This window comes from Electrona antarctica (assembly GCF_951216825.1).
Source record: "Electrona antarctica genome assembly, chromosome: 2".
NCBI lineage: Eukaryota > Metazoa > Chordata > Actinopteri > Myctophiformes > Myctophidae > Electrona > Electrona antarctica.
In genome coordinates, this window is record NC_136807.1 from 52,859,619 (window position 1) to 52,870,659 (window position 11,041).

Below are 11,041 nucleotides of genomic sequence, written 5' to 3' on the forward strand. Positions count from 1 at the left end.
TTAATACATCTTCCTAAGCAGCATTGGCTTGCTGCACAAGCTGACCCACCCCACCCCTAATGCAATTTACATTATTCAAATGCACTCCAGAGTGAGTTTCACTCATTTCACTCATTACACACATTGCATCTTCAGGCAACACATTGGGTGGTCTTCTTGTCAGAGACAAGAGATAAGCATCATGCCAGTGGTGGAAAGTACCGATAAGTACTTGTACTCAAGTACTGTACTTAAGTACAATTTGGAGTTACTTACTTTACTGGAGTATTTCCAATTTGCAATACTTTTACGTCTACTCCACTACATCTCAGAGGCAAATGTTGTACTCCACAACAATTATTTGAAAACTAAACTAGTTACAAGTTACTTTGTTTATGTTTATTATTGATGCCCTGAAGAAGGCAACTTGTTGCAGAAACGTTGGAAAAATAAAGATTTTGATTGGCATCGTGACTACGAGCTGTGCGGCCTCTCTCCTTTTTCAGTCATTATTATTACAAAACATATAAACCATACATAACCACTTCATCCCTATACTGTATATAGTTTGGCTATGTACAAGCTCAACGCGTTGAGGTGCGACGCGTTGTGAGCTTGTAGATCTGCATAGACTTTTAATACATTTTGAAAACTTGTGAAAAGGGACATTCTGCATAATGATCACTTTTACTTTTGGGACTTTAAGTAAATGTTGATGCCAATACTTTTGTACCTTTACTCAAGTTAAATTTGAATACAGGGCATTTACATGTCATTTCTACATTGTGGTATTGATACTTGTAGTGTGAGTACAAAAATGTGAGTGAGAGATAGTTTGGGCATGTCAGCACATGTGAACAGTTTCCAAAATGTCCAAAAACATTTGAAAGAATTTCTAAAATATTTCTAAAAGTCTATAGAAATCTATAAAACTTTCCAAAATGTCACATTCTTTTTAAATAGCATCTCCAAGCTCACAATGAACCACAACCAGAAGTGCAGAAAGTATAGCCTACAGGGCATGTACTTCTTGCACTTCCGGTTACACCAAGGCTCCACCGGGCGCGTCAGCGTCGCGTCTCCGTCACCGTCACCGTCAGGGAATGTTCCCTTTTTAATCAATGAAGGGTGGCTCCACTGCCCGCATTGCGTTGCGTGACGCATGCGACGGAGACGCAAAGCGTCCGCCGTCCGGTGGAGCTCCGGATTTAGGCACTTTAGGCTGTAGTTCATTCCAGGCTTTATCTCGTTGTGACATGGAGATAAACCTGTTAATTTAAATCATGTGTTTCTATTCACCGTGTCACATACAGGTATGTATGTGTATATGCAAAGAAGGTGAACTGCGCAAACCAGCCTGTTGGCCTGATTGTTGGTGATAATTTACTTGACATACCCATTAGCTGCCAGAGGTCTATCAAAATAGGTAGTTCTAGTTGCCAGGGATTAGGGGCAAATTCCAATACTTTTAGAATTTATAGAATATTCTCTGGTGGGGCTATAAGGACGCGGAATATCTCAAAAGAAGAAGTATAATGTCTGCTTTTATAGAAAAAATAAACTGAGTTGATAACTATGTTCTGTTATGTAGGTATCAACACTTGAATACATTGTGGTTTCACAAAAAACATGGTCCTGAAAACACTATTCTGAGATAAATGAAGTTGAAGTTTTGTAGTTAGCTAGGCTAGGTTCTATTATGGCTACATACACATGCCATATATCAAATTAAAGATAATTTTGTCTACTTTAATGTAGAAAAGAGAAATCTATTCCATTATGTTCCATTGTGTAAATATTAGCCTCTGAATGCAGCATGGTATTTCAGCGAGTGTCAGGTCTGTGACACCGAATTATTTTTGACAGCTTATAGCTTCACAATGGTAAATCCTAGAGACTCAATTTTTTTTTGTATTCAAGTGGACATCCTAATCTTTCATTTGAGATATGGTATGTTCACGTAGTCCCAGCAGATGATGTTCTGTGGATGCATTCGCAGAAATCAGTTTATGTCATAACAGTTTTGGGAAATATACATCCATCACATCCATTCTGTTAGGACTTTGTGAACATGCTATATCTTAGCAGACAGGTTAGAATGTCTACTGTAATCCCAACAAAAAGTGAGTTTCTACCATGCTCCATTATGTAATTCACAGTTGAATACCGCTTCGTCCAATCAATAACATGGGAATAGTGAATAGAATAGACAGCACTGTGATCTGACAGTGACCCTTTTTTATTTTAGCCACATCACACATCACACTTCAACTACTGTACTATATACATACTTACATTCAAATTGATAATTTATTATTTCTTACTGTAGCATACTGTACTGTACCATACTGTGCTGTTCAATAATGTACCGTACTGTGCCATACTGTACTGTACCGTACTGTGCCATACTGTACTGTACCATACTGTACTGTGCCATACTGTACTGTACCGTACTGTACTGTACTGTACTGTACTGTACTGTACTGTACTGTACTGTACTGTACTGCTGCGGCCTGTATTTTTACAGTACCAACAATACAGCATGGAAATAAATACAATAAATAAATAAAAATATATGGAAATACAATAAATAATATATATGGGCTGTGGCCTGTATTTATACTGTACCAACAATACAGCAAATAATATATGGAAATACAATAAATAATATATGGGCTGCAGCCTGTATTTATACAGTACCAACAATACAGCATGGAATTGTGGAATCCAACCCCAATAATCCCCAAATAAATACAATAAATAAAATATGGAAACAGATGACTAAAACAAAATCTGCAGTCAAAACAACACTGTGTGTGTGTGTGTGTGTGTGTGTGTGTGTGTGTGTGTGTGTGGGGGGGGGGGGACAAAAAACAGTTTAGTCTACATGAAAGTCCTGGTAGTTGGCTTTGGTGTGGTACCACAAGTCACAGAGGCCTCTGCACAAGGGGACCTGACACTGGCTGCACTGGAACCGTGTGGATCTGCGGCGCTTCCCCTGTCTCATGTGTACCCTGCAAGCCTTAGATGGGTATTTCTTGTTTTTTGTCACTGGTATGTGAAGTAGCTGATGGAGCCGTTTGTTGCCATCCAGCCTGGAAGGTGGGTCATATGTTGGTGCCCTCGGGCAGTATTGGTACTGGGGCCCGGGCTCATCCTCTTCCTCTTCTCCTTCCTCCTCTCCTTCTTCATCTTCTCCTTCATCTTCTCCTTCATCTTCCCACTCTCCTTCCCTGTCTCCTTCCTCTTCCCCCGGTCCTTCCCCTTCCTCTTCCCCTTCCTCTTCCTCTTCCTCTTCCTCACTCCTGTTCTCTCTCAGGGTGGTCCACGACGTCACCACATTCAGAATGAACCCATACAGGGCTTTCTTGCTGGCCGGGTTCTTCACCTTGTAAAGGACAAAGGCGTTGAACATCGAAATCTGAAGCAGATACATCACAAATTTCTTGGTCCACTTGCAGGTCCTCCTTACAAAAAAATAGTAGGCCAGGTTCTGGTCCAATTTATCGACCCCGTTCATGCAGAGGTTGTATTCTGCTACGCACACTGGCTTTGTTGTTGCCACCCTGTCTCTCTGGCCTGCCTGCTTCTCCAGGACCTCTACCATTCCGTGCTGGTGGAATGTAGTGACCATTTTCACCACCCTCTTGTCACGCCATGCCACCACCATGACATCGTCTTCATGGCGCATGACCGTTTCCCCCATCTTCAACATGGCCGGTGTCAAGACTGTGATAGCCTCTGGTTCCCCTCTCCATTTCCTCAAAGTGCCACAGGTGTGGATCTGCAGACCCAGGAGCACTTTACAGAGGCGCACCGAGTTATAATAATTGTCCATCCAGAGCCGGTAACCGAAACCGGTCAACCCTTCCAGCAGGAAGACAACTACCTCCTGAATCAAAGGTACGTCACGAGGCCCAGTGAGAGCTACAACAGGCCCGCCACTGTATGGCTTCATGGCCCAACAATACCCTGTCCTGCTGTCGGCCAAAATGTATGACTTGATGCCAAATTTAATGGGTTTCAGAGGGTTGTAAACTTTAAACCCCAGCCTACCACGCCAGAGAAGCGTCCCCTCATCAATACTGATGTCCTTTTCTGGCATGAACATCTCCTTGAACCTTTCCAGAAGGTAGTCAAGGACAGGGCGGATCTTACACAATTTGTCATTTGGTGCCAGATTGGTATGGTCCGCAAAGTGCAGGTTGCTCCAGATAAGTTGGAACCTGTTCCTGGACATGGTCTTGCTGAAATATGGGGTGGCTGTTGCCTCATCTGTAGCCCAGTATAGTTCCAGTTCTGGCTTCTGTACCAGACCTGTCAGAAAAAGCAGCCCAAAGAATCGCTTCAGTTCCATGACTTCGACTGGTACCCATGCATGGTGTCTGGAATGTGGCTGGTCAGTCGGGGTTCTCTGTTCAGCATATAGGTTGGTCTCTATACACATGTGTGTGAGCAGCTCATTTGTTAGCAACAGGTCCAGGAAGTCGGCAGGGTTGTCCGACTGGAGCTCAGCAGCAGCACCACGAGGCCCGGGAGTGGCAGTGAAGGGGAGGATCTTTGGATGCCAGTCCGTCGTCTGGTCAGACCAAACTGTCTCTGACAGGCCTATAAATGATAGAAATACATTATTTTACCATAAAATCGAGTGGTGCAACTATACTTTTATTGTTAGTTTCTGTGAGGGTCCCCGGGGGGTCCCCGGAGCATCCAGACCCCCAGGAATGCACCCGAGGTGCCGGCCCGGTTCCGGCGAGCCGCCCCATGTCCGAAACGGTTGAGAAATGACAGAGTTACCGACTGGGGGTCCCCGGGGGGCCCGCGGGGGTCCCCGGAACATCCAGACCCCAGGGACACACCCGGGGTGGCGGCCCGGTTCCGGCGAGCCACCCTGTGTCCAAAACGGTTGAGAAATGACAGAGTTACCATGTGGGGGTCCCCGGGGGTTCCCTGGGGGGTCCCCGGAACATCCAGACCCCCAGGAACGCGCCCAGGGTGCCGGCCCGGTTCCGGAGCCGCCCCGTGTCCAAAACGGTTGAGAAATGACAGAGTTACGGTGTGGGGGTCCCCAGGGGGGGTCCCTCTACTGTTCTGTTCTGTACTGTACTGTCACTGTACTGTCACACCCGAAATCATGTAATGGCTGATAAAAACTCAGCTTCCCATCATGCACCTGTGCACAGTGTGAAGCTCAACAGCTGGTTGTGACAGACATAGGGACACACATTGCTGTTCCTTGGAGTGGCTGCACCACTCAAAAATATATATTTTTTTATTTGTGTGCTAAATGTGTGATGAGCAGCAAAGTTTCTTACGTTTCTTACTGCCTTTACGGCGAACAGGTGGGACTGCAGAAGCTGTGGATGGCTCAGCTGGCCCTGAAATGTATAGAAATACGTACTTTTATCATAAAAATACATGTTTTTTATAATTATTTGTGTGTTATATACAGTATGTGATGAGCAGAAAAGGTCCTTACGTTTCTTACTGCCTTTACGGCGAACAGGTGGGACTGCAGAAGCTGTGGATGGCTCAGCTGGCCCTGAAATGTATAGAAATACATACTTTTATCATAAAAATACATGTTTTTTATAATTATTTGTGTGTTATATACAGTATGTGATGAGCAGAAAAGGTCCTTACGTTTCTTACTGCCTTTACGGCGAACAGGTGGGACTGCAGTAGGTTTGGTGGACAACTGAACTGGCTTGTTACCACCTGGAATTATAGAAATACATTTTTTGTGTGGTAAATGTTTGACTGTATTCTGTGCCGTTTACATTTCTGACTAAATAAAGTAAATTCTTACTTGTGCTACAGCCAGCAGATGGCACGGCAGCAGTGGATGAAGTGGGAGCCTCTTCCCCTTCCCCTTCCTCTGGATCTGACAGTAGAAATAGTAGTAGTAGATGGAATAATGAACAGAAAATCCTTATTTGTTTCCACACTGAGCACATCACACTAACGATGCACACAAGGTTCCTTCCTACCTTTGCTATGGCCAACAGACTGTGCAGAATGAGACGTGGGCTGACTGGGCTCCACATCAGCAAACTCATCTGAAAAAATAAATAAATCATAGTACACAAAATCAATTTACAACGTAGGCATTTGTCAAACATTTAGCAAAAATCTCTTCTCTTATCATGTAGTAGATTGTTTTATCTTTTTTATATACTGCAATCGTGTGACATGTCTTTTGTGAATTCTATTGATCCTGTTCAATCATGCTCTAAATGTTTTTATTGTACAGAAGGTTCCTACTTCTGCAACTGCCAACAGGTTGCGACGAATGTGACACCAGCTTCCCAGTTTCCTCATCAGCACAATCATCATCTGAAATAAAATCATCATCATACACACAAGCAATTTACAAAAGGCTCTTCTCTTCTGTCATCATGTTGTAGATATTTTCTTTTTTATATACTGCAATCATGTGATTTTCCTACCTCTGCTACTATCACAATCATGCTGTAAATGTCCTATTTTCTGATGAACTGAAAATGGTGGACCCTGTTGTAAACAAGTCTTAGTGCTTTATCATGGTTTCGTCCACAAAGTAGCAGTTTTTGTATGGACCTGTGCTTTTGTTTGAAATGTACTCATTATACATACTGTGAAATGAAATTATCAATAATGCTGTGTTGAGCAAGACATTCCCTTTATTCATGAGATGGCTGTGTGAGTGTGTGGATGATAGACAACCCTGTGAAATGAAGACATTCCCTTTATTCATGAGATGGCTGTGTGAGTGAGACATTCGAAGCAAGGAGAGATATCAGTTTTTGTATTGACGTGTGCTTGTTTGAAATTGACTGATTATACATACTGTGAAATAAAATGATCAATCAATGTTTTTTATTGTGTCTCACATGATACAGGGCTAGCAAATAGCTGATGTATTTGAATTATACTAGGCAGTGGGCACTCTACCCTATATACTGTATAGTTGCTTATTATGGGTTTGCTTTCCTGGACCTGGTTGCTTATTTCTCTCACAAACCCTGGCAACACAGGACACGCTAACGTAATGACGTGCCGGGCAGGCTAATATAATCCCATTGTTGGAATGGCATGGTCACCGATCTGGTAACCAATCGGTGCAGACCGGTTACCTTGCCAACGGACTCCCAGATATGGGATCTGATTCTGTATCGGCTGAGTAAATTCAGTGTGGAGGAGGCGCGACAGTGGAAGGCCGAGGGAAAGAAGAGAGATGCACGCATGCACACACACAGCTGTACGCGCTTTGAGAATACTTTTACTTTTTTTTACAATAAACAAATTTTACATACCAGTGTCGTACATAGATGGGCATGGAGGTCTGGGGCTTGGAACCCAGGTGGTCGATGTGTCCGCATCGGGGTCTTTGTCACTGTCCACATCGCTTGCGGTTTCTTCACCATGATCAACGTACAGATCTGTACGACGGACTATTGATTTGCGCGCTGTTCTTCGGAGCCCTTGACTGGGCACATCCACAGGTAAGGGAACCGACACAGATGGGGGTAATTGGGGGGCGATCGGGGACGTTTTGATCACTTTCTTTGTCTTTGGAGGACGCTCAGGACGGGTTCGGGGTGTCTTCACTGGAATCGAAGGTTTTTTTTCTGGAGGACTGGGTGTATCGACGGCAACCGGGGTCTCTTCTTTCTTTGGGGGGGGGGGCTGGGGGGGCAGGCTGACTTATCTTCTCCGCAGGACGGTTCAGTTTCATTACATCGTGAAGAGTTCTCTGGCGCGGATCCAAATTCTTCAGCTTGGCTGTGTGTTTACCCATTTTCTCTCTCTCTCTCTCTCTCTCTCTCTCTTCCTGTGCTAGTCTGCTAGCAGTGGTTGCGGTGTCGCGCAAACAACACCGACCTATGTCGCCCTCTCTAAATAAATATAGTCAACTTTACTAAAGTGTGTGTGTGTGTGTGTGTGTGTGTGTGTGTGTGTGTGTGAGTGTGTGTGTGTGTGTGTGTGTGTGTGTGTGTGTGTGTGTGTGTGTGTGTGAGATCAGAGGGAGCCGACAGGCCTCGACGCTTCGACGCCTCTCTTCTCCTCTCTCCTCTCCTCTTCTCCCACCTATACTATACTATAAACTAAAATTGAAAACTATAAAAACTAAAGCTAAACTGTAATAACTCACTAACTAACTAACACTAAATAAAACGCTAAATAACTCTGTCTATCACTTTTCACTGCTCTGATCTTTCTTCTGTGTGTGCTTTCTCTGTCTCTTCTTCTCTTTCTCTGCTGTTGCTGATAATTTGTTTTGACTTTTACTGGATACAATTGGTTACTTTGGCTACTTAGTGCATGGTGTTTTTGATCACGTGCTGTGGCGGTGTCCTTTCATGTAGACGTTCGCGGGTTACAGCGATGGGTGCCCAAGGGTTGAAATTGACATATAACAGGGGAATCCCCCGTTCACGCGTTTGGCGTACAGGGCAATTAAAATAAAAAGTCGCGAACTATGCGAATGGCGGGGGGTGGGTTAATATACAGTGTCAGATGGACGTGAGGGATGGCTGTAAAAATGCAGAAGGCTGCTGAAAAACACAGGTGTCTACAGGTGCTTGCAGTACTGTATGTTTGTTTGTGCGTGCATGCGCATGCATGTGTGTGTGTGTGTTGATGTGATTGTGTGCGCGTGTGTGTGTGTGTGTGTGTGTGTGCGTGCGTCCGTGCGTGCGTGCGTGTGTTTCCGACTGCTTCCTTATGTAACTCCAGGTACTGTAGATGAGTTCACATGACATTTCGTACTTAAGGCCTTTTCAGACGGGCATCGACTGACACGCCTGGTAATTCGTAATTCGCCTGCGAATTAGTTTTTTTGTGTACACGCAGAGAAGTTGAGGGGTGACAACGAAAGTGTATTTTCATGGGCACGGTCCCGTGAAAATTGTCGCGCGGCGCGTGTGCTCGTTTCGTGCACACGCCCGCGACTGACTATAGACCTGGATTGTGTTGAGCTTTTTTTTTAACGCAACGGGAGTCGCACCCCTCATGAGCAGACCTGGAGCAGACCTGTCGTTGATCCAGGCGACACCGTCTGCGTCACACGCTCCCCATTTGAAAAGGCCTTTAAATCTAGCTTGAAGCTACGCTTTGTCTTAAAATGAGTAAATGACCATGACGGTCCCAATGACACCGATGTGATAAATGTCACATTTGTGACCCTCAGGAGTCACACAGTGATGAGGCCCATTCCTGAACTGACGGCGTGACATTACGAGCACAAGTGTCACCTTTCCGGCACTCAAAGAGTCACACACACGGTAAAATTCTTCACGTTTAATGTAACCATTTCTAATCCTCAGAGTGTGCAAATGGAACCAAACAGGCCCGTGTCCTACCGGCGAGTTTAACCCGGGCCTTCCGCCTGAGAGACCAAACATCTACTATGAGCTTCAGGCAATACCACTAGACATGTCTCAATGGATGAGTAGGGAGACCAAGACCACCTCCAAACACTGTAGATCAGTGGTTCCCAAAGTGGGGTCCGGGGAGGGACTTCCAGGGGGTCCCCAGCTAAATGATAGTTTGGAACCAAATGGACCATTATGGGTCTGTACACTCAGTTAAATTAACGTAGATTTTACAATATAAATAGGTGGTCCCAGAGATAGAAATGCCATTAAATGGGTGTCCGTAGACTAATGCATGTCAAAGTGGGGGGTCCTTGAAATTAAACGGGTTGAGAATCACTGCTAGAGCCGAAAAACTTCTCTTATGGGGGTCTGCATATCTTTTCAAATGGGGGGTCCACAGGCTAATTTGTGTCAATTTGGGGGTCCTTGACATAAAAAAGTTTGGGAAACCCTGCTGTAGATCACATACGTACTATATTTTATTACCATTCACTCTTGCTTTTAGTTGAGTTTCTAAACCTGCGTGTTCTTATTCATGCATTAAAACAAGCAGAAAACACAGTAACAATAAGACAGTAACGGTAATACAATAGCATTAAAACAAGCAGAAAACACAGTAACATTAAGACAGTAACGGTAATACAATAGCAAAGAGCATAGAAACGGCAGCAAAACAGGCAGAACATGGTGAGCATGAATAAGAACACACACATGAATAAGAACACACACATGAATAAGAACACACACTATCAGGGGTAATCCAGGTTTCGGTTAGAGCAAGGAAATGCAGAGACTTGAGGGTGGTGTGGGCTGAGATCAATTCAGGCATTTCCTCTTTGGTAGCTGCGTGGCAGTTCCAAAGGCCTCCCTCCACCACAATGTGGTGACTGGGTGAGCGAGCTGGGTATATGAGATTTTGAGGGATTTCTGTGGCGGGGGAAGTAGTGTCTAGGGCGACATGAAAAGGGCAGGATAGGGATGGTGGGAAAACACATAGTACACAAAAATAAAAAATAAGAAATAAAAATAAACACGTAATAATAATAATAATAATAAGAAGAAGAAGAAGAAGAAGAAGAAGAAGAAGAAGATTGATACAAAACCCTGGAAGGCTGCCTCCTTCGTTAGATGTGTCTGGATGTCCGGGTCCTATCTGTAGGACCCGGACCTATCTGTAGCTCGTTACTCTTCACTCTACCTGGCTGCGGCCAGGAACCTACCTGGCCACAGCCAGGTAGGTTCCTGTTAAGTGACAGTCTATTCCAATGGGGATTCGTATATTTAGCTACTGTACTTCATAACAGTGCTTTAGTATTAAAGGTTTCTTTCCGACCTGAATTCAGTGCGGGCTCCTGGATTTGACGTTTGCGCTGCACCGCTCCCCGTAGGCGGCACAGAGCCCAGAGATAGGTTTCCCTCCCTCAGTAGATCCCGTCTCCGTCCGTCACGTTTCCAGGTCCCGTCCTAAAAGCCTGCGGTGGGAGAGAGAGAGGTAAGTGGACAGTTTTGGCACATGTACACTGCTACCCCCGCCGCCCTCTCTGTTTCACACAAATTCACACACACCCCTCGCTCAACAGGTAGGGGGGGTGGTACAGGGATACTCATGCCCCCGAAATGGAATTTCCGTGTCTTAAATCTCTCTCACCTTTCTCTCACCACATGTGAATTTCATGCTATCTCAATATCACAACCAGTCCCCC